This window comes from Bubalus bubalis, chromosome 1 (genome assembly GCF_019923935.1).
Source record: "Bubalus bubalis isolate 160015118507 breed Murrah chromosome 1, NDDB_SH_1, whole genome shotgun sequence".
Lineage (NCBI taxonomy): Eukaryota > Metazoa > Chordata > Mammalia > Artiodactyla > Bovidae > Bubalus > Bubalus bubalis.
Genome location: NC_059157.1, coordinates 182,149,084 through 182,172,385, shown reverse-complemented (window position 1 = coordinate 182,172,385; position 23,302 = coordinate 182,149,084). Strand labels below are relative to the sequence as shown.

Here is a 23,302-nt window from a genome sequence, read left to right as displayed (position 1 = left end):
ACTTAATCAGGTCAGTAAATGCAGAAGAAAAAGAAAATGGTCCATCAGACATAGTCTAGCCATTAAACAAAGTCAAGGAGCTTTTGTTCCCTTGTAGCTCAGTTGGTAAAGACTTTGCCTGCAGTGCAGGAGACCAGGATTCGATTCCTGGGTTGGGAAGATCCCCTGGAGAAGGAAATGGCAACCAACTCCAGTAATCTTGCCTGGAGAATCCCATGGACAGAGGAGCCTGGCAGGCTACAGTCCATGGGGTTGCAAGAGTCGGACACGACTTAGCGACTAACCCCCCAAAGGCTACAGATAGTGTTCTGAGCCACACCCTTTTGAGCTGTTTTGCAGCTACTGAAACTTCCACCAGGTAGAAGAAGTTAACTGTACATTGCTTACAAGCATGTGGACCCCAGACTGATTGGAATCAGAAGGTTGATGATTTTGACTCCTGATTACCTCATCACCAAACAATCAGAAAAAAGTCCCTGAGCCGATCACACACCCAGCAATTCTCTCCCTCACCCTGTCTTTAAAAATCTTTTCCTGAAAGCCATAGGACAGTTCAGGTCTTCTCGTATTAGAGACCTGCACACCTTAGTTGACACCTACAAGAAGCACTGCATTTTCTTTCCCCCAAACCTGATGCCAGTAGATTCCCTTTACTGCACACCACAGCCAGCAGATCCTAGTTCCATCCTGTACAGTCTTCCCACAACCACCTATTCCTATTACCACCTCTTAGATGTAATGGCAAACCACTTCAGTATTCTTGTCTTGAGAACCCCATGAACAGGATGAAAAGACAAAATGATAGGATACTGAAAGAGGAACTCCCCAGGTTCGCAGGTGCCCAATATGCTACTGGAGATCAGTGGAGAAATAACTCCAGAAAGAATGAAGGGATGGAACCAAAGCAAAAACAATACCCAGTTGTGGATGTGACTGGTGATAGAAGCAAAGTCCGATGCTGTAAAGAGCAATATTGCATAGGAACCTGGAATGTCAGGTCCATAAATCAAGGCAAATTGGAAGTGGTCAAACAGGAGATGGCAAGAGTGAACATCAACATTCTAGGAATCAGTGAACTCAAATGGACTGGAATGGGTGAATTTAACTCAGATGACCATTATATCTACTACTGTGGGCAGGAATCCCTTAGAAGAAATGGAGTAGCCATCATGGTCAATAAAAGAGTCCAAAATGCAGTACTTGGATGCAATCTCAAAAACGATAGACTGATCTCTGTTCATTTCCAAGGCAAACCATTCAATATCACAGTAATCCAAGTCTATGTCCCAACCAGTAATGCTGAAGAAGCTGAAGTTGAATGGTTCTATGAAGACCTACAAGACCTTTTAGAACTAACACCCCAAAAAGATGTCCTTTTCATTATAGGGGACTGGAATGCAAAAGTAGGAAGTCAAGAAATACCTGGAGTGACAGGCAAATTTGGCCTTGGAGTAGGGAATGAAGCAGGGCAAACGCTAATAGAGTTTTGCCAAGAGAACACACTAGTCATAGCAAACACCCTCTTCCAACAACACAAGAGAAGACTCTACACATGGACATCACCAGATGGTCAATACAGAAATCAGATTGATTATATTCTTTGCAGCAAAAGATGGAAAAGCTCTATACAGCCAGCAAAAACAAGACCGGGAGCTGACTGTGGCTCAGATCATGAACTCATTATTGCCAAAATTAGACTTAAATTGAAGAATGTACAGAAAACCACTAGACCATTCAGGTATGACCTAAATCAAATCCCTGTTGATTATACACTGGAAGTGAGAAATAGATTTAAGGGACTAGATCTGATAGAGTGCCTGATGAACTATGGACTGAGGTTCCTGACATTGTACAGGAGACAGGGATCAAGACCATCCCCATGGAAAAGAAATGCAAAAAAGCAAAATGGCTGTCTGGGGAGGCCTTGCAGATAGCTGTGAAAAGAAGAGAAGTGAAAAGCAAAGGAGAAAAGGAAAGACATAAGCATCTGAATGCAGAGTTCCAAAGAATAGCAAGGAGAGATAAGAAAGCCTTCCCCAGCGATCAATGCAAAGAAATAGAGGAAAACAACAGAATGGGAAAGACTAGAGATCTCTTCAAGAAAATTAGAGATACCAAGGGAACATTTCATGCAAAGATGGACACAGTAAGGGACAGAAATGGTATGGACCTAACAGAAGCAGAAGATATTAAGAAGAGATGGCAAGAATACACAGAACTGTACAGAAAAGATCTTCACGACCCAGGTAATCACAATGGTGTGATCACTTACCTAGAGCCAGACATCCTGGAATGTGAAGTCAAGTGGGCCTTATAAAGCATCACTATGAACAAAGCTAGTGGAGGTGATGGAATTCCAGTGGAGCTCTTTCAAATCCTGAAAGATGATGCTATGAAAGTGCTGCCCTCAATATGCCAGCAAATTGGGAAAACTCAGCAGTGGCTACAGGACTGGAAAAGGTCAGTTTTCATTCCGATCCCAAAGAAAGGAAATGCCAAAGAATGCTCAAACTACTGCACAATTGCACTCATCTCACATGCTAGTAAAGTAATGCTCAAAATTCTCCAAGCCATGCTTCAGCAGTATGTGAACCATGAACTTCCAGATGTTCAAGCTGGTTTTAGACAAGGCAGAGGACCAGAGATCAAACTGCCAACATCCTCTGGATCATCGAAAACGCAAGAGAGTTCCAGAGAAACATCTACGTCTGCTTTACTGACTGTGCCAAAGCCTTTGACTGTGTGGATCACAATAAACTGTGGAAAATTCTGAAAGAGATGGGAATACCAGACCACTTGACCTGCCTCTTGAGAAACATATATGCAGGTCAGGAAGCAACAGTTAGAACTGGACATGGAACAACGGACTGGTTCCAAATAGGAAAAGGAGTACATCCAGGCTGTATATTGTCACCCTGCTTATTTAAGTTAAATGCAGAGTACATCATGAGAAACGCTGGGCTGGAAGAAGCACAAGTTGGAATCAAGATTGCTGGGAGAAATATCAATAACCTCAGATATGCAGATGACACCACTCTTATGGCAGAAAGTGAAGAGGAACTCAAAAGCCTCTTGATGAAAGTGAAAGTGGAGAGTGAAAAAGTTGGCTTAAAGCTCAACATTCAGAAAACGAAGATCATGGCATCTGGTCCCATCACTTCATGGGAAATAGATGGGGAAACAGTGGAAACAGTGCCAGACTTTATTTTGGGGGGCTCCAAAATCACTGCAGATGGTGACTGCAGCCATGAAATTAAAAGACGCTTACTCCTTGGAAGGAAAGTTATGACCAACCTAGATAGCATATTCAAAAGCAGAGACATTACTTTGCTGACAAAGGTCCATCTAGTCAAGGATATGGTTTTTCCTGTGGTCATGTATGGATGTGAGAGTCGGACTGTGAAGAAAGCTAAGCGCTGAAGAATAGATGCTTTTGAACTGTGGTGTGGAGAAGATCTTGAGAGTCCCTTCGACTGCAAGGAGATCCAACCAGTCCATTCTAAAGGAGGTCAGTCCTGGGTGTTCTTTGCAAGGAATGATGCTCAAGCTGAAACTCCAGTACTTTGGCCACCTCATGCGAAGAGTTGACTCATTGGAAAAGACTCTGATGCTGGGAGGGATTGGGGGCAGGAGGAGAAGGGGACGACAGAGGATGAGATGGCTGGATGGCATCACTGACTCGATGGATGTGAGTTTGAGTGAACTCCGGGAGTTGGTGATGGACAGGGAGGCCTGGCGTGCTGCAATTCATGGGGTTGCAAAGAGTCGGACCGGACTGAGCGACTGAACTGAACTGACTGAGATGTACCTTATCTTACTGTCACATTTCAGGAAAGTCTACTGTAAAAATAAAAGCAGTTTCTTTCAACCTCAAGTAGGGCAAAAGGTCAAAAGAATCAAGAAACAAAAATCTGTAAAACCACTGCCTGCGTTTTCCATCCTGCAATTTCCATCTCTAAAAATGAGTCAGCCACTCAAAGAACAATACTATCTTAGGACTGCTCTGCTGAGCAGTTATCAAACCTCTTATCAGAGACCTTTAACCGTCATAAAATAATGCATTCATGCTAGCCACATGTATCAGCTATCTTTTGTAGTTTCCATAATAGTTTTAAAACTTGCAGTGTTGGAAGAAAAATAACTAAACAAACTTCAAGTTGTTTTTGAACTGCGGTCTCTAGATCTCAAATCTGGGAGTGGAGAGTGAATTTAATCAAACCCTTACCCGCAGGTAACACACATTACTGTCTTATCTTTAACCCTATTCCTCTCTCCCAGCTTCCACATACATTAGGGAGATAATAGAAAAGGCACAAACTTTGGAGTCAGATTCCTTGAGTCCCCTACTGTGTAGAGGGGCCTCAGTTTATCTGCAAAACAAGGATAATTCCTACTCCACAGTGTTGAGGATTAACTAAGCAAACCCCTTGACACGTGATTAGCAATAAATGGGATCTATGAGTATTATTTTTCTGGCACTCCCAGCAGCAAAAGGCCGTCTGTACTTCCGAAGCTTTGGTCTCGGTGACTTCCCAAACCAACCCATATTTAAACCCTTTTCAGCTGTCTTCTGCGAGTCTCAGTAGCTAGTGAAACTGCTGGCTCTCAATCCAGCAAATGGGGTATAAATCTTCCCGCGGATACTCCACGGCATTTCAAGTCAAGACTGGGTAAATGCTTTAAAACAACAATTGTTTTAAATGCTTTAAAACAATTAAGAGTGCATAACCTGTCTCGCACAACGACCACGAGCAGGACTCAAAGCCACAGGCTGAGATACAGATTCCCTTCGCGCGGGGCGTGGAGTCTTCCTCCCACCATCTTCCTGGAGATTCTGCGCATGTCTCAACTGCGTTTGGGGAGGAAGGCGTGTCTACCAGCCAGCCAGCAGAACGCGGAATCTCAAGGCAAGCAGGCGAATACGACGGGGAGGGCGGAGAAATGCATACGAGAGGGTGGAGCAGGAGGCGGAAGAACTGAAATCAGCTGACTGGGTCTCGTGACACTCTGGGCAGGGGCGACGCAGGCGTACTGGAGCGCGGTCCTCACAGCCTGAGCGAAGATGGCGGCCTCCAGAGTGAGCCTCTGAGAGGCAGAGGGAGGAGGTGGAGGGGGCGGGGAGGCAGCGCCGCCGCGGCACCAGGAACCCGCGGCAGTGGAGCTACGGGGGCCTCGGCGGGGAAAGGGGAAGTGGTGTAGGGGAGGAGGCCGGAGGACGCCTCATCCCACTCTGGACGCTGAGCCGGCGGCAGGAGGAGCTCGGGCTGGAGCCTCTCCAGCCTCCCGCGAAGGTAAGTCACCACGGGCACCGGACTCGAGCTTTGCTTTATCCCCTCGCCACGCTGCGAGGACTTGGGCCGCCAAGGGCAGGGAAAAGGAAGGGTGGTGGAGGTCCGCAACCTCCAGCAGTTCAGGAAATCAGATTACCCTCCCCCCAGGCTGCTGGTCAGGTTCCTGTAGTCGGACCCCGCCACCCCCACCCTGCCTGCCCCCCTGCGGTTCTGAGTGACAGTCGCCCAGAGCCCTGCCATGTTCAGTCCCACCCTTCTTTTCTCCTCGTTTTCAGGGTTTCTTCCCACCACGGTCCCCCCACTGCACTCTGCACATCCTTACCCCGCTCAGCCCTTATTCCTCTGGGTTTGCAGCCCTCTGGGCTCCGCCCTCCGGATTCCCTTTCATCCTGCTAGTCTGAGCGCTCTTCCTGCTAGATGCCTGAAACTCTTGTTTCCGTGGGTCAGTGACCCTCCTTCCTGCCAAGTATTGCATAGACTTTTAACTTTATTTGCGTAGCTTTGTTTCGTTTTGTTAGGAAATGGGGAGCACCCGCGTCGTTTCTTCTCCAGCCCCTCCCTTTTCCAAAATTAAGTTTTCTCCTTTTCTCCCCTCAGCGTTTCCTTTTTCCAAGAGAGCTTATTCATAGGGGCCTTTTCTCCGCTGCTGTGATTTTGTCTCTGAATGCGGCCTTTAGATGGGTGAAGTGGGACTTAGACGTCTTAGAGTCAAACGCGGATTTGACTGTACACTTAAAAAGTGTCCTCCCCTAAATCGTGTAGGGTGTTAAGGTAACCTCTCTTGTGAGACTTTCCTTTACAGATTGCTTAGAGGAGAAAATTATAAGTCTTCCCCAAATGTGGCAGTGGTTTCCCGAAGTAAGAGATTTCTCGGTTCCTCTCTCTGCTTTTCCCTTTGATCCGACTCTGATTCCCCTTGGGCTTCTACCTGATGCTGTTGCCCATTGTGAAGGAGGTTATACTGTAGAGTTATTTGGAGCGTCTTGGAGTGTAGTCTTGGGTGTAAAGTTAAATTTCAGAATATTTTTTTAGGACCTGTCCCAAAGATCGTCTTACTGTGTTTTCTTCTTGGTTGATGGATCTGACAGATTTCTAGGTTTGAAAGTAGTCTAGAGAGCCTAAGGAAATTACAGTTGTTAGGTATATTACCAGTACTCTGTGAGTTTATGGGGAAATGGAACAGGACTTGCCTTTAAAAAAAAAAAGAGGTTTAAAAAACTCGTCAATAATTGAGTGTCCCCAAAAGACTTGATTTCACTGTTCTTTAGAAGTACTTTATTGTTTGACTAGCATATAATGTAAGATCATGTTAACATTTTAAATGTAATGTGAAACAGTTTAAGCAGCTGTATCTTAAACTTGGCTTGTGGGGTTAATATCACAATGGAATATAAGCCCATCCTCGTTTAAAAATCTTACATTATACTCTTTGTTTGAAAACAGGAAGTGGCATATATTAATGGAGGAAAAGTAGAGTCAGAGGGTTATTAAGAGATAGGAATTTTACATTCTGTAGTCTAGTTCATGGAAAAATACCACAATTTGTATTCCACCGGGAGGTAATGGATATTCCTCTTTTTTCTAAACTGGCAGTAGTAAATAGTAAAATATATGAACGTTATAAGGGGAAAAGTTATGCAATTATGGAAAGGATGAGTTATTTTTAAGAATTAACTTTATCCACAAATAAATAGAAGCTGGTTACTTAGGTGGAAGGAAACAATACTGGCTTTGTTATTGAATTTGTAGAAGGGAGGTAGATACTAAATTATAATTGAAATTTAAAACTCTGTTTTAACTAATTTGGCTATATTCCTAAACTACTTCTATTTGAATTTGAGGTTTCCATTGCACATACCTTTCCCATTTTTCTCTGACTGATTACTTAAAATTAGTAAAATAGAGGCACATCTAAGCAGATAAACTATCAAAAATTTTGTTGCTACTAATAGTTTTAGGCCTAAATGTTTACCATAATGCTTATTAGTGGTTAGATGGGAGTTGTTTTCAAAAAGATCCTTTAAGTCAGTGTTTCTCAACTTTATCAAACCCAGTAAAGACCTCCTTTTTATTTCAAATAATTTGTAACAGCTCCTTTACTACCCTGAAATAGTTTATAAATTAGTATAACCACCTCTGGCTTTGGCCCTGGGACAAAAAGAGCCTTTGGTTCCACTGTAGGATCAAAAAAGAATTGGACTAACTTCAAATTCATGATTTTTTATTTATTTATTTTTTTTTGAACCTATTAAGTTGCTGAGGCCACAGAGCAAACCAGTGGCCGGAAATTTAAGGAGAGAAAGAGTACGTATGAACTCACGTTCACCTTCAGTAGACACAGCTGGACACTGATAAAGAGCATTCAGCTTGAATAGCCGACAAGTTGATGAAGGCTGAGCTCACTTCTTTATCTACATTGTTCACTGGGTATTCCTAGGAAAGATTGGAATGAGATCTGGGGAGTGTCTGTTGTGGTGCTGACCCAGAGAAGAGCAGCTGAGTTTTCAGGAGGTGCGAAAAACTCCTGATTCTCTCTCTCTCTCTCCTATAGAATAAAAACCTTAATCTTTAGAGAGAATGGCATCTCTGTCAGCAGGCCCTGTTGGTGAGCTGAGGGAAGATAGAAACTGGGGAGAGCATATTTTTGAGGGAGGGGCACCAAGCCCAAAATTCCAGGCTGGGGAAACAGGAAAATTACACCTCTGAGATCCAGAGACACAATGTATGTCTAGGACTAAACCTTAATCAGGACAACAGAGACTATAGCCCCACCTCCCTGCCACTAAGTTAAGAAACTGTGAATAACAAGCAACTGCAAAATAGTACAAGATGAGGAATAAGATTATGCAAAGAGGCACAGGGCAAAGAATCAAATAGACATTGCTTTAATAAACCATTCCCAACCTAGACAGAAGCTGTTCTGTAGATGTTTGAAGCCTGTAATACAGTGGGGATAAAACCACAAAAGTGAAAGGATTAGTTGCTCAGTCATGTCTGACTCTTTGCAGCCTCATGAACCAAAGAGTATGGAACAGGTTCCTCTGTCCATGGAATTCTCCAAGACAAGAATACTGGAGTGGGTTGCCATTCCCTTCTCCAGGGATAACCATAGCAACAGCGAATCATAAACTCAGCCCAACTCCTAACATCCTGCACTAAAGACTCAGCAAAGAAAAGATGTACCCATTTCCCTTCACAAAAATTACTTACCTCTATCTCTGCTGTCCTATTACATGTCCCACTTTCAGCAAAAAATTACAAGACATACAAAAGACAAAGACAAACATTCCCAAGAGAAAGAGCAATCACCAGGATTACTCTTTGGCTAACACAGGTGCTTCTGTCTGATAAGGGAATTTAAAATGACTGTAATTGATGTTAGGGGCTTCCTTGGTGGCTCAGACGGTAAAGCATCTGCCTGTAGTGCCGGAGACCCCGGTTTGATCCCTGGGTTGGGAAGATCCCCTGGAGAAGGAAATGGCGACCCACTCCAGTACTCTTGCCTGGAAAATTCCACGGACTGAGGAGCCTGGTAGGCTACAGTCCATGGGGTCGCAAAGAGTTGGACACGACTGAGTGACTTCACTATAGTCACTATAATTGATGTTAAAGGTATGAACAAAAAGTGGACAGCATACAAAATCAGGTGGGTAGTTTCAGCTGAAAGATAGAAACTGTAAGAAAGAATCAAAAGGAAATGTCAGAAGTTTCACTACATAGTAACAAATTGCAGGATGCCTTTGGGCTCATTGGTTGATCCGACACAACAAAAGAAAGAATCAATGAATTGGTAGATATCAGAAATTATCCAAGTGAAACACAAAGAGTTGAAAAAAAGAACAAGAGCTTGGGGATTCTATCTAACACATTTAAATACATGCATAATTGGGATCCTGGAAGAGGACAGAAGAAATGTTGAAATATTTGAGGAAATAATCAAGAATTATCTGAAATTAATGCCAGACATCAACCTGGAGGTGCAAGAAACTTAAAGAACATCAAGCAGGATAAACACCTGCCACTTAAAAAACCTGCATAAGGCATCAAATTCAAATGTCCTTCTCCTGTTGAAGTAACCAAAGAAAAGAGAAACATTCTATACAAAGAAACACAGATAAGAGTTATAGCAGAGAAGCCATGCAAGCCAGAGGACAGCTAAGTGACAGCTTTAAAGTACTGAAAAAAACAGTAAAAAATACCCATCAAAAATGCAGACATAATACAGATACTCTGAAAAGCCATGAGAATTCAGACTTCTCATAGTTTTTATGATGTATGCATTCCAGGAAAATTATGTGTATATTAAATGGCAAAACATATTTCATGATTTGTATTGTAATATAACGGGGAAGGCAATGGCACCCCACTCCAGTACTCTTGCTTGGAAAATCCCATGGACGGAGGAGCCTATTACGCTGCAATCCATGGTTTGCTAAGAGTCAGACACGACCGAGCAACTTCACTTTCACTTTTCACTTTCATGCATTGCAGAAGGAAATGGCAGCCCACTTCAGTGTTCTTGCCTGGAGAATCCCAGGGATGGGGGAGCCTGGTGGGCTGCCATCTATGGGGTCGCACAGAGTCGGACACGACTGAAGTGACTTAGCATAGCATTGTAATATAAAACTAAATTCTGGGATTAGCTGTAAATAGGCTTTTATCTATGTGAATGACCACTTAGATATTTGAAAGTAACTTGAGGACAGTTCTCAGTCTGTGGGACTGTCTTGCTTGTTGAGGGGTATGTAGCTCCATCCCCTAAATCCTAGAAGTGTTTCTAATCATAGTGTCTCAAGGGGCAGCAGCCCCACCCCAACTTCCACTCTTGTAACCATTACTTTCATTCAATACATTGAATTAAACATTCTTTTCAACATCTTTTCCTGCTTCAGCTGTGTTCACAGATGCTTAGCACATGCCAGTCAGTAACATCTCTTACCTTATGGTATGAATCTTAGTTCTGGAAACTCCTTTAAGAATCAGTGAGTTGGGGGATATCTTTGTAGCAAGTAACTTAAGCCAACATAGTTGTGACATTGTTGCAAACTTGAGACAGTTACCTATGCAAAGTTGTATTTAAGTATGATTCATTCAATAAAGCTAAACATATAATTTCCTAGTACTTTTCACATGCTCTTAACTTTATTTAGCAGCCTACATAGTTGAGTTTTACTTGTACTTTTATGGACTACTTAAAAGGAAAAGTGACCTCAGTGGGGTTTTTAAAGTTTCAGAATTTAAGTTTGTGAAGAGGAACTCAAAAGCCACTTGGTGAAAGTGGAGAGTGAAAAACTTGGCTTAAACCTCAACATTCAGAAAACAGAGATCATGGCATTCCGGTCCCATCACTTCATGGGAAATAGATGGGGAAACAGTGGAAACAGTGTCAGACTTTATTTTGGGGGGCTCCAAAATCACTGCAGATGGTGACTGCAGCCATGAAATTAAAAAACGCTTACTCCTTGGAAGGAAAGTTATGACCAACCTAGATAGCATATTCAAAAGCAGAGACATTACTTTGCCAACAAAGGTTTGTCTAGTCAAGGCTATGGCTTTTCCAGTGGTCATGTATGGATGTGAGAGTTGGACTGGGAAGAAGGCTGAGCACCGAAGAATTGATGCTTTTGAACTGTGGTGTTGGAGAAGACGGTTGAGAGTCCCTTGGACTGCAAGGAGATCCAAGCAGTCCATTCTGAAGGAGATCAGCCCTGGGATTTCTTAGGAAGAAATGATGCTAAAGCTGAAACTCCAGTACTTTGGCCACCTCATGTGAAGAGTTGACTCATTGGAAAAGACTCTGATGCTGGGAGGGATTGGGGGCAGGAGGAGAAGGGGACGACAGAGGATGAGATGGCTGGATGGCATCACTGACTCAATGGACGTGAGTCTCAATGAACTCCGGGAGTTGGTGATGGACAGGGACGCCTGGCGTGCTGCGACTCGTGGGGTCACAAAGAGTCGGATACGACTGAGCGACTGATCTGATAGAAGTAGGCCACACTGGTTAAGCAGTGTTCACAGATTTAGCACATGCCATTTGGTAATATCTTTAATGCAATTAATAAGAACTGGAGCTTTTAATGACCAGATTGACACCAAAACCCCTAAAGCAATCTAAATTATTTTGATGTTCTGATTTTTTCAAGTAATAACTGTGAAAACATCATGGAAGGATTGATAAGGTATGAATGTAGGGACTTTCTCTGCTGCTAAGTCACTTCAGTCGTGTCTGACTCTCTGCGACCCCATAGACAGAAGCCCACCAGGCTCCCCCATCCCTGGGATTCTCCGCGCAAGAACACTGGAGTGGGTTGCCATTTCCTTCTCCAATGCATGAAAGTGAAAAGTGAAAGTGAAGTCTCTCAGTCGTGTCTGACTCTTAGCGACCCCATGGACTGCAGCCCACCAGGCTCCTCCGTCCATGGGATTTTCCAGGCAAGAGTACTGGAGTGGGTTGCCATTAACTTCTCCGAGGGACTTTCTCTAGTGTGTAGTAAATTTTATGTGTGTGTGTATGCTCAATTGTGTTCTTTGCGATCTCTTGGACTGTAACCCACCAGGCTCCTCTGTCCATGGTATTTTGTAGGCAAGAGCATTGGAGTGGGTTGCTATCTCTTGCTCCAGGGGATCTTCCTGACCCAGGGATGGAACCCGTGTCACTTGTGATTCCTGCATTGGCAGGTGGATTCTTTTACCGCTGCACCACCTGGAAAGCTCCAGTAAATTCTATACTAATTATATTTAAGCTTCAATTCTTAGACTAGTACTGTGGGGTTTCTTGCTCCCTCAAACTTATACAGAATATATTTTGGATGTTCATCAAATCTTAGAGTAGATTAGCCATTTTCCTCCCGAAACTTACACCTACTGGGTTTAATTTTAAAAGTAGAATTTTCTTTTCTTTTTTTTTTTACTTACTTGATAGATTTGGGAGTGTTCTGTAAACTGTGAAACTCTATGACAGAGTTAGGAATAATAGGGGTCTTTTGGAAAGTGACAAACCAGAAGTTTACATGTTGCTGTTTTGTATTGGGTCAAAGAAAAGGAAATTGTAGCCACTTAAACTATAGTCTTATACTAGTATTAAGAGAACAGGATTTGGGTATTAAGATGCTGAAGACTTTATTTTTTGGGCTCCAAAATCACTATAGATGGTGACTGCAGCCATGAAATTAAAAGACGCTTACTCCTTGGAAGGAAAGTTATGACCAACCTAGGTAGCATATTCAAAAGCAGAGACATTACTTTGCTAACAAAGGTTCGTCTAGTCAAGGCTATGTTTTTCCTGTGGTCATGTATGGATGTGAGAGTTGGACTGTGAAGAAGGCTGAGCGCCAAAGAATTGATGCTTTTGAACTGTGGTGTTGGAGAAGACTCTTGAGAGTCCCTTGGATTGCAAGGAGTTCCAACCAGTCCATTCTGAAGGAGATCAGCCCTGGGATTTCTTTGGAAGGAATGATGCTAAAGCTGAAACTCCAGTACTTTGGCCACCTCATGCGAAGAGTTGACTCATTGGAAAAGACTCTGATGCTGGGAGGGATTGGGGGCAGGAGGAGAAGGGGACGACAGAGGATGAGATGGCTGGATGGCATCATTGACTCGATGGACGTGAGTCTCAGTGAACTCCGGGAGCTGGTGATGGACAAGGAGGCTTGTCGTGCTGCGATTCATGGAGTCGCAAAGAGTCGGATACGACTGAACGACTGATCTGAACTGATGTGATCTGATGCTTACTGTCTTCAAGTTATATTTGTTATATGCCTAGGAAGTTTATTCCCCCATTATGTGTTTAATGTTAAGAAAAACAAGTTAAAATATAGCAGTTGAAAATCTTTTTTACCATTAGGGGCTGTGAGAGCAAGATTATTTAGGGCCTGTTTGTGAGCTGAAGAACAGTTTATTGAATTAGTATATTTTGGTCTTGCATAAGCCAAGTTAGATTCAAAGATAAAATGAAATAGAAATTTGTGTCTTCTAGAAAGCTTTAAGAATGTGTGCAAACTAGAAATACGTAAATGATCCCTACCGCTGATTTCACAGAATTGTTTAAGTGAACACATTTCTTAGGTGTTTTTTTTTTTTTTCCCCCCCCTGAGGTGAATATTTCAAGGCATTTTTAAATTTTGGAAAGGGAAGAGTCATAACCATGTATCTTTCCTGGCAAAAACATTATTATTATTTTATAACAAATAGAGATCTATTTGTTAAAAATAAGAATTATCCCTTCAGATGTAATCTAAAATATGAAAAGATAGGTATCTTTTCAGTATTTAATTTACATTGACTAGGAAAGGCCAGCAAAATTAACTGCTATGGTATATATGCTTGCTTCTCCCACCGTTGAGATCACATTAAGTGTTTCTTCAGATTTATGGGTTGCTTTTGAATTTCTCTTGCCCTTTTATTTCATGAATATATATTCAGTTTCTAATTAGAGAGGAATGGATTTTATAAAGAGAATCAGGGGGTTTTAGATTAGTTTGCCCTACCCTATGATGGTAGAAGTATTTGAAAGTTCATTTTGGCTTTGAACTGGCTTTCTTACAATATTTATCTCTGAAGTTCTTCAGCAAGTAAAGAAAACTAAGATAGAGTGTACTAAAGCCTTACTTAGTGATCTGTTTTATAGCTGTTTAAAGGTCCCTGTATGGTAGATGTCATTCACATTACTGATTTGTTGAAAAATACTTCTGTCTACACTTGAGTTATATATTAAAACATAAAGATTAAAAATTTAAAAACAGGGTTAAAGTTCATATCAATTTTCTCTCAGACACAGCACATTCTAAGTCTAGTGGTAGCTTTTTAATATGGGTAAAAATTAATGTTCTGTTAACCATTTATATATATATTTTTTTACCTTTTATTTGAAACTGACCTAACCTAGAGATATAATTCACTTAGGTTTTGAATCCAGTTACAAATAAAACTAGGCTCTTTAAGAAGCCAGTAATAAGGGATTCTCTCTTTGGTTATTACTTGTGTCAGCCTTTGCCTTAGCAATGGTTTTCCTTCCTTCTGCATTTTCAGTAGGACGTAGATGTATGAGGAAATCCTAAGTTCGCAAATTAGTTTCTATCATGTGAATATCTACCATATTTTCAAGTGTACAGTGTAGCAGAAAAACAGTGTTCTGTTGCAGGAGAGTTTGGTCAGAAAATAAAGGCAAAAGTAGTTTTCCCCCAACATAAAAGTTTTCACCAACAGCCAAGTTGAAAGAAATTTACATTAGACACCCATATTTTTTTGAGGCATTTCAAGACAAACTCATATTTTTAATTCATTACTTGAGAGTGAGAGCAAAATGATGAAAAAGTTTATTCTTTCATTTTACAAATTCAAGGTGGAAAGTTAGTATCTTGTCTGCTCTTTAGAAGTTTTCATATTTGTGTAAAAATCCTTTCCAGTTGGTCATGCAGAGTGTGTGCTTAGAAGGCAAATAGCCTTGATTAAAACCATTTCCTTCCTTCATTCATTAGTGTATTATTTTTCTGAGTATACTCATTCATCCTGGCTAAGTAAGGGCTCTGTGTGAGTTTTTACTTAACACAAGCCATGCACTTAGGCTTAATTTTGCTGTGTGTGCAAATTCTTTGCTTATACCCTGACTGCCTGACTGTAATCTGCTCGAAGGGCTCAAGGGTAAAGAATTCACCTGCAGTGCAGGAGACACAGGTTCAGTCCCTGGGTCAGAAAGATCCCCTAGAGGAGGAGATGGCAACCCATTCCAGTATACTTGCTTCAGAAATCCTATGGACAGAGGAACCTGGCAGGCTATATATGGATGGGGTCACAAAAGAGTCAGATAGGATTTGGGACTAAATAGCAACAGTACGCTTAAGTGTTTGTGATGCTGAGTCCCTTCATACTACTTTTTGTTCTTAGTGTCATTTTGATGCGGGTGTCTCTCAGTGACTCTCAAATCCTGCACTTTTGTGTCAAAACCATATTGTCCAAAAGAGTGTTCTTATTTTATCTGTAAATGATTTTAAATGGATTGTCAGTTTTACTGCCAGTAATAAGACTGTGAAAACCTTAAGTGTTATTTGAAAGGATGAAGCAAGGGACTCATTGAAAAAGGCGGATCTAGCCAGAATGCCTATTGCCTTGAATTTGACTTTTTAATCCTTCATGCAAGACTTTTAAAAGACAAAGTGAAAAGTTGTAGAAAAGCTCTGTTAACTGGTGTATTATTAGGATATAGAATGAGAACAAGTGAAGCCAACTTGTAAAAATTAGAAATCTTTTCCAGGTGATTTAGTTACAAAGGGCTTATATACTTGAGTTTTTATCAAAAAGATCTTTGAGAATTTGAAGTGGGACTGTCCTGCAGGAATGGAGATGAAATTTAAGCAGTAATTAGTTTGAACACATAAACTCTTGCTAATTTTGAATAGCACTTCAACAACTGGCAGAATAGCAAATGCTGATGATACAGCTGCTACCAAGATCTCATCTAACAATTTTTATATTTTCTTAGCGGGACAGTTTGCTGTTATTTATAAAATGTGCCTATAAATAACTGTTATGCTCCTACACCTGAGACTAGAAATTCTGCAGAGTTTTCATCACTATTAGTGGGAATTATGGTTGCTTATGAGTTTTTGTTGACAAACAACAGTTCAAGGACCACTTTTAGAGCTTATTTAAGAAATATACAGAGGAGATAATTGAATGGGGATTATTTTTACAGAGTAAAATTCTTTTTTCCAAAGGTTTCATAAGCTGTAACTTAAAGACATCAAACATAAATTTAAAACTGTTAGGTTGGTTTCACAGAATTTAGCAACACATCAAAAAGCTCATACACTATGATCGAGTTGGGTTTATTCCAGGGATGCAAGGATTCTTCAATATATGCAGATATATGCAAATCAATCATTGTGATACACCATATTAAAAAATTGAAAGATAAAAACCATATGATAATATCAGTCGATGTACAAAAAGTCTTTGAAAAAATTCAGCACCCATTTATGGTTAAAACTTTTCAGAAAATGGTCATAGAAGGAACCTAATGCAACATAATAAAGGCCATATATGATAAGCCTATAAGCCTACAGCAAACATTATTCTCAGTGGTGAAAAACTGAAAGCATTCCCCCTAAGATCAGGAACAAGACAAGGGTGTCCACTTTCACCACTATTATTAACCATAGTTCTGAAAGTCCTAGCTGTAGCAATCAGAGAAGAAAAAGAAATAAAAGGAATCTAGATTGGAAAAGAAGAAATAAAGTTTTCACTGTTTGCACATGACATGATACTGTACATAGAAAACCCTAGAGATAGTATCAGAAAATTACTAAGAGCTAATGAGTGAATTTAGCAAAGTCACAGGGTACAAAATCAATACACAGAAATCATTTGTATTTCTATATACTAACAATGAAAAATCAGAAAGAGAAGTTAATAATCAATCCCATTCACCACTGCAACAAAAAGAATTAAATATTTAGGAATAAACATACCTAAGGAGACAAACTGACTCATTTGAAAAGACCCTGATGCTGGGAAAGATTGAGGGTAGGAGAAGAAGGGGACGACAGAGGATGAGATGGTTGGATGGCATCACTGACTCAATGGACATGAGTTTGGGTGAACTCTGGGAGTTGGTGATGGACAGGGAGGCCTGGCATGCTGCTGTTCATGGGGTCGCAAAGAGTTGGACACAACTGAGCGACTGAACTGAAGGAGACAAAAGAACTGTACACAGAACACTGTAAGACTAATAAAGGAAATCAAAGATGACATAAATAGATGGAGAGATATTCCATATTCCTAGGTGGGAAGAATCAATATTGTGAAAATAACTGTACTACCAGATGTCATCTACAGATTCGATGCGATCCCTATCAAATTACCAATGGCATTTTTCGTAGAACTGGAACAAAAAATTTCACATTTTATATGGAAGCACAAAAGACCCTGAATAGCCAGAGGATTCTTGAGAAAGAAAATGGAGCTGGAAGAATCAACTTTCTTGACTTCAGGTTATACTACAAAGCTGCAGTCATTAAGACAGTATAGTACTGGCACAAAAACAGAAATACAGACCAATGAAACAAGATAGAGAGCCCAGAAATAAACCTATACACCTATGGGTGCTTTATTTTTGACAAAGGGGGTAAGAATACACAATGGGGGAAAGACAGCCTCTTCGATAAATGGTGCTGGGAAAATTGGACAGCTACATGTAAAAGAATAAAATTAGAACACTTTCTAACACCATACGTGAAGATAAACTCAAAAGGGATTAAAGACCTAAATGTCAAACTAAAACTCTTAGAGGAAAACATAGCCACAACACTCAATGACATAAATCAAAGGAAGATCCTCTATGACCCACCTCTAGAGTAATGGAAATAAAAACAAAAATAAACAAGTGGAAACCTGATTAAATTTAAAAGCTTTTGCACAGCAAAGGAAACTATAGGCAAGGTGAGAAGACAACCCTCAGAATGGGAGAAAATAATAGCAAATGAAACAGCTGGCAAAGGATTAATTTCCAAAATATACAATCAACTCATCCAACTCAATAACAGAAAAATAAACAATCAAAAAGTGGGAAAAGACCTAAACAGACATTTCTCCAGGGAAGACATACAGATGGCTAACAAACACATGAAAAGATGCTCAATATCGTTCATTATTAGAGAAATGCAAATCAAAACTACAATGAGATATCACCTCATACTGGTCAGAATGGCCATCATCAAAAAGTCTACAAACAGTAAATGCTGGAGAGGGTGTGGAGAAAAGGGAATACTCTTGCACTCTTGGTGGGAATGTAAATTGATACAGCCACTATGGAAGACAGTATGGCTATTTCCTCAAAAACTAGGAATAAAACCAGCATATGACCCAGCAATACTACTCCTAGGCATATACCCTGAGGAAACCAAAATTGAAAGAGACACATGTATTCCATTGTTCATTGCAGCACTGTTTACAATAGCTAGAACATTGAAGCAACCTAGATGTCAATTGACAGATGAATGGATAAAGAAGTTATGTACATATACACAATGGAATATTACTCAGCCATAAAAAGGAACACAGTCAGTTCTAATGAGGTGGATGAACCTAGAACCTATTATACAGAGTGAAGTAAGTCAGGAAGGGAAAGATAAATATCGTATTCTAACGCATATGCACGGAAACTAGAAAAAATGGTACTGAAGAATTTATTTACAGGTCAACAGTGGAGAAAGGGACATAGAGAATAGACTTCTGGACATGGGAAGAGGGGAGGAGAGGGTGAGATGAATGGAAAGAGTAACATGGAAACTTATATTACCATATGTAAAATAGGTAGCCAATGGGTATTTGCTGTATGGCTCAGGAAACTCAAAGAGGGACTCTATTAACCTAGAGGGGTGGGATGGGGAGGGAGATGGAAGGGAGAGGGTATATGTATACCTATGGTTGATTCATGTTGAAGTTTGACAGAAACAGCAAAATTCTGTAAAGCAGTTATTCTTCAATGAAAAAAAAACAAAAAACAAAAAACTACCAGGTTGGTTTCAGGTAAAAGTACATTTCTAATAATTGAAATTTCAAATGCCTAAGTGGGAGATATTTTAAATGTAGTAAATAAAATTGATGCTTATAGTTGACTTAATTTTTAAAAATTTTAAAAATATCTTTTAAAGTAATCTTATCATGATTATCTTGGCTTATCTTTTATGTTCTTTTTGAAAGCATTTTAGGAAAACTGTAAGGAATTAAATAATAACCTGATGTATTGCACCTACTTTAAGAAATATGATATATTGGTATCAGTTCAGTTCAGTCGCTCAGTCGTGTCCGACTCTTTGCAACCCCATGAATCGCAGCACGCCAGGCCTCCCTGTCCATCACCAACTCCCGGAGTTCACTGAGACTCACGTCCATCGAGTCAGTGATGCCATCCAGCCATCTCATCCTCTGTCGTCCCCTTGTCCTCCTGCCCCCAATCCCTCCCAGCATCAGACTCTTTTCCAGTGAGTCAACTCTTCGCATGAGGTGGCCAGAGTACTGGAGTTTCAGCTTTAGCATCATTCCTTCCAAAGAAATCCCAGGGCTGATCTCCTTCAGAGTGGACTGGTTGGATCTCCTTGCAGTCCAAGGGACTCTCAAGAGTCTTCTCCAACACCACAGTTCAAAAGCATCAATTCTTCGGGGCTCAGCCTTCTTCACAGTCCAACTCTCACATCCATACATGACCACTGGAAAAGCCATAGCCTTGACTAGACGGACCTTTGTTGGTATATTGGTATAGTTATTTTTAAATGAGCAGGTAAAAGCTTTAGAATACTGTTTAAATCAACATAATATATGTTTGAAGGTAGAAATTCTAAGTGACACATATTTTTGATACACATTGAATAATACACAAGGACTAAAGTTAGTAGATAAAAGACTTAGAAAGGATCAAGTAACTTAATAACTTTCCCTGCTAAATATCTTAAAAAATGCTTGGCCTACAAGTAATCTTGAAAACGAAAGCTGTAGTAGTAACATTCAAAAGAACTATTGTGTATCTGGGGTAGTATATTTAAAGTACAGCAATAATTATTATGATTGCTAACAAAAATACTAACTATGTTTTTGAGTGCTTGTTCTGAGCCAGATATCACGCTAACACCTTTATTCAGATTATCTCACTTGGTCCTCACCATGGCCCTTTGAGACAAGTACTGTCATCTCTGTAGATGAACTGGGATTCTGAGAAGTGAAGAAACTTTTGTTCAAAGTCATACAGCCAATAAATGATGGTTACCACTAGTGTGTCTTTGACCATAGTAAAATTTTAAAAATTCACCACTTTTATCTTGGTGACAGATTATTAAAACAACTTTATTGTATATCTTACTAATACTAGCTTCTTGGACTAATCATTAGTTAATGTTTAGCATGTGGGATAGCCACTCCAATATCTGTGCTACTGGGAGATATTCCAAGTGAGTCTTCTCAGATAGAATCATCACCTACCATTGCACTTGGAGGAACCCTAGACTTGCTGTTACTCATTTTCCAATGGTTCTCTTGCAATTATTCCAACTCTCACTTTAAGTGATGTGTAGTCAAGCACAGAATATTCTTTTTTTTTTTTTTTTTTGCATTTTCATGTATTTGTGCATTACCATTATCCACTAGTCAGTTATTAATACTTTTTGTTTTGTTCAGTAGCTCAGTTGTGTCGGACTCTTTGCCGACCCCATGGACTGCAGCATGTGCCTTTCACCGTCTCCCAGTGTCCATTGAATCAGTGATGGCAACCAACCATCTCATCCTCTTCTCCTCCCGCCTTCAATCTTTCCCAGCATCACGGTCTTTTCTAAGGAATCAGTTCTTTGCATCAGGAGGCCAAAGTATTGGAACTTCAGCTTCAGCATCAGTGCTTCCAATTAATATTCAGGACTGATCTCCTTTAGAATGGACTGGTTGGATCTCCTTGCAGTCCAAGGGACTCTCAAGAGTCTTCTCCAGCACTACAGTTCAAAAGCATTAGTTCTTCGGCACTCACTATCACATCCATACATGACTGTTGGAAAAACTATAGCTCTGACTAGACGGACCTTTGTTGACAAAGTAATATCTCTGCTTTCTAAGATGCAGTCTAAGTTTCTCATAGCTTTTCTTCCAAGGAGTAAGCATCTTTTAATTTTATGGCTATAGTCACCATCTGCAGTGATTTTGGAACCCAAGAAAATAAAGTCTCTCACTGTTTCCATTGTTTGCCTATGTATTTGCCATGAAGTGATGGAACTAAATGCCGTGATCTTAGTTTTTTGAATGTTGAGCTTTAAGCCAGCTTTTTCACTCACTCTCCTCTTTCACTTTAATCAAGAGGTTCTTTAGTTCCTCTTCGCTTTCTGCCGTAAGGGTGGTGTCATCTGTATATCTAAGGTTATTGATATTTCTGGCAGTCTTGATTCCAGCTTGTGCTTCATTCAGTCCGGTTTACATGATCAGCTACTTTACATACAAGTTAAATAAGCAGTATGACAATATATAGCCTTGATGTACTCCTTTTCCAATTTGGAACCAGTCCGTTGTTCCATGTCCGTTTCTAACTGTTGCTTCTTGACCTGCATAAAGGTTTCTCAAGAATCAGGTAAGGTGGTCTGGTATTCCCATCTCTAAGAATTTTCCAGTTTGTTGTGGTCCCAAAAGCTTTAGTATAGTCATTGAAACAGAGGTAGATGTTTTTCTGCATTTCTCTTGCTTTTTCTATGATCCAATAGATGTTGACAATTTGCTCTCTAAAGCCTTTTCTAAATTGAGCTTGAACATCTGAAAGTTATCAGTTCTCATACTGTTGAAGCCTGGATTGGAAAATTTTGAGCATTACTTTGCTAGCATGTGAAATGGGTGTAGTTGTGTAGTAGTTTGAACATTCTTTGGCACTACCTTTCTTAGGGATTGGAATGAAAACTGACCTTTTCCAGTCCTGTGGCCACTGCTAAGTTTTCCAAATTTGCTGGCATATTGAGTGAAGCACTTTAACAGCATCATCTTTAGGATTTGAAATAGATCATCTGGAATTCCATCACCTCCACTAGTTTTGCTTGTAGTGTTGTTTCCTAAGGCCCACTTGACTTCACCCTTCAAGTGGTCTGGCTCTAGGTGATTGATCACACCATTGTCATTATCTGAATCATTAAGATCTTTTTTACATAGTTGTTCTGTGTATTCTTGTCACCTTTTCATAATATCTTCTGCTTTTGTTAGATCCATACCATTTCTGTCCTTTATTGTGCTCATTTTTGCATGAAATATTCCCTTGGCATCCCTGATTTCCTTGAGGAGATCTCTAAGTCTTTCGCCTTCTATTGTTTTCCTGTATTTCTTTGTGTTGATCACTGAGGAAGGCTTTCTTATCTCTCCTCGCTATTCTTTGCTGGTGCTGCTGCTGCTGCTAAGTCGCTTCAGTCGTGTCCGACTCTGTGCGACCCCACAGACAGCAGCCCACCAGGTTCCTCCGTCCCTGGGATTCTCCAGGCAAGAATACTGGAGTGGGTTGCCATTTCCTTCTCCAATGCATGAAAGGGAAAAGGGAAAGTGACATGACTCTTAGCGACCCCATGGACTGCAGCCTACTAGACTCCTCCGTCCACGAGATTTTCCAGGCAAGAGTATTAGAATGGGGTGCCAGTGCCTTCTCCGTGCTATTCTTTGGGACTCTGCATTTAGATGGGCGTATCTTTCCTTTTCTCCTTTGCCTTTTGCTTCTCTTCTTTTCTCAGCTATTTGTAAGGCCTCCTCAGACAACCATTTTGCCTTTTTGCATTTCTTTTTCTTGGGGATGGTTTTGATCACCACTTCCTATACAATGTTATGAATTTCTGTCCATAGTTCTTCAGGCACTCTGTCTATCTGGTCTAATCCCTTGAATCTATTTGTCACTTCCACTGTATAATCATAAGGGATTTGATTTAGGTCATACCTGAATGGCCTAGTGGTTTTCCCAACTTTCTTGAATATAAGTTTGAATTTGGCAATAAGGAGTTCATGATCTGAGCCATAGTCAGCTCCCGGTGTTGTTTTTGCTGACTGTATAGATCTCTCAACATCTACATCTGCAGAGAATATAGTCATTCTGAATTTGATATAGACCATCTGGTGATGTCCATGTGTAGAGTTGTCTCTTGTTTTCTTTTTTTTTTTTCTTTTATTAATTTATTTATTTTAATTGGAGGCTAATTACTTTACAGTATTGTAGTGTTTTTTGCCATACATTGACGTGAATCAGCCATGGGTGTACATGTGTTCCCCATCCTGAGCCCTCTCCATCCCATCCCTCAGGGTCATCTCGGTGCACCATCCCTGAGCACCCTGTCTCATGCATCGAACCTGGACTGGCAATCTGTTTCACATATGATGATATACATGTTTCAATGCTATTCTCTCAAATCATCCCACCCTTGCCTTCTCCCACAGCATCCAAAAGGCTCTTCTTTTCATCTGTATCTCTTTTGCTGCCTCACATATAGGGTCATCATCATCATCATCTTTCTAAATTCCAT

General features: G+C 40.5%; 1 protein-coding gene across 3 annotated transcripts in view; it reads left to right on the top strand.

Annotated features, from left to right (window-relative positions):
- The first annotated feature begins 5,063 nt into the window (after positions 1-5,063).
- DNAJC13 (DnaJ heat shock protein family (Hsp40) member C13) overlaps positions 5,064-23,302 on the top strand; it is a 151,555-nt gene continuing 133,316 nt past the window's right edge. For all 3 annotated transcript variants that reach the window (XM_025291713.3, XR_003111073.3, XR_003111080.3), the window contains exon 1: positions 5,064-5,291. The gene's annotated coding sequence lies outside the window, so the exon portion shown is untranslated. The remainder of the gene's footprint in view (positions 5,292-23,302) is intronic.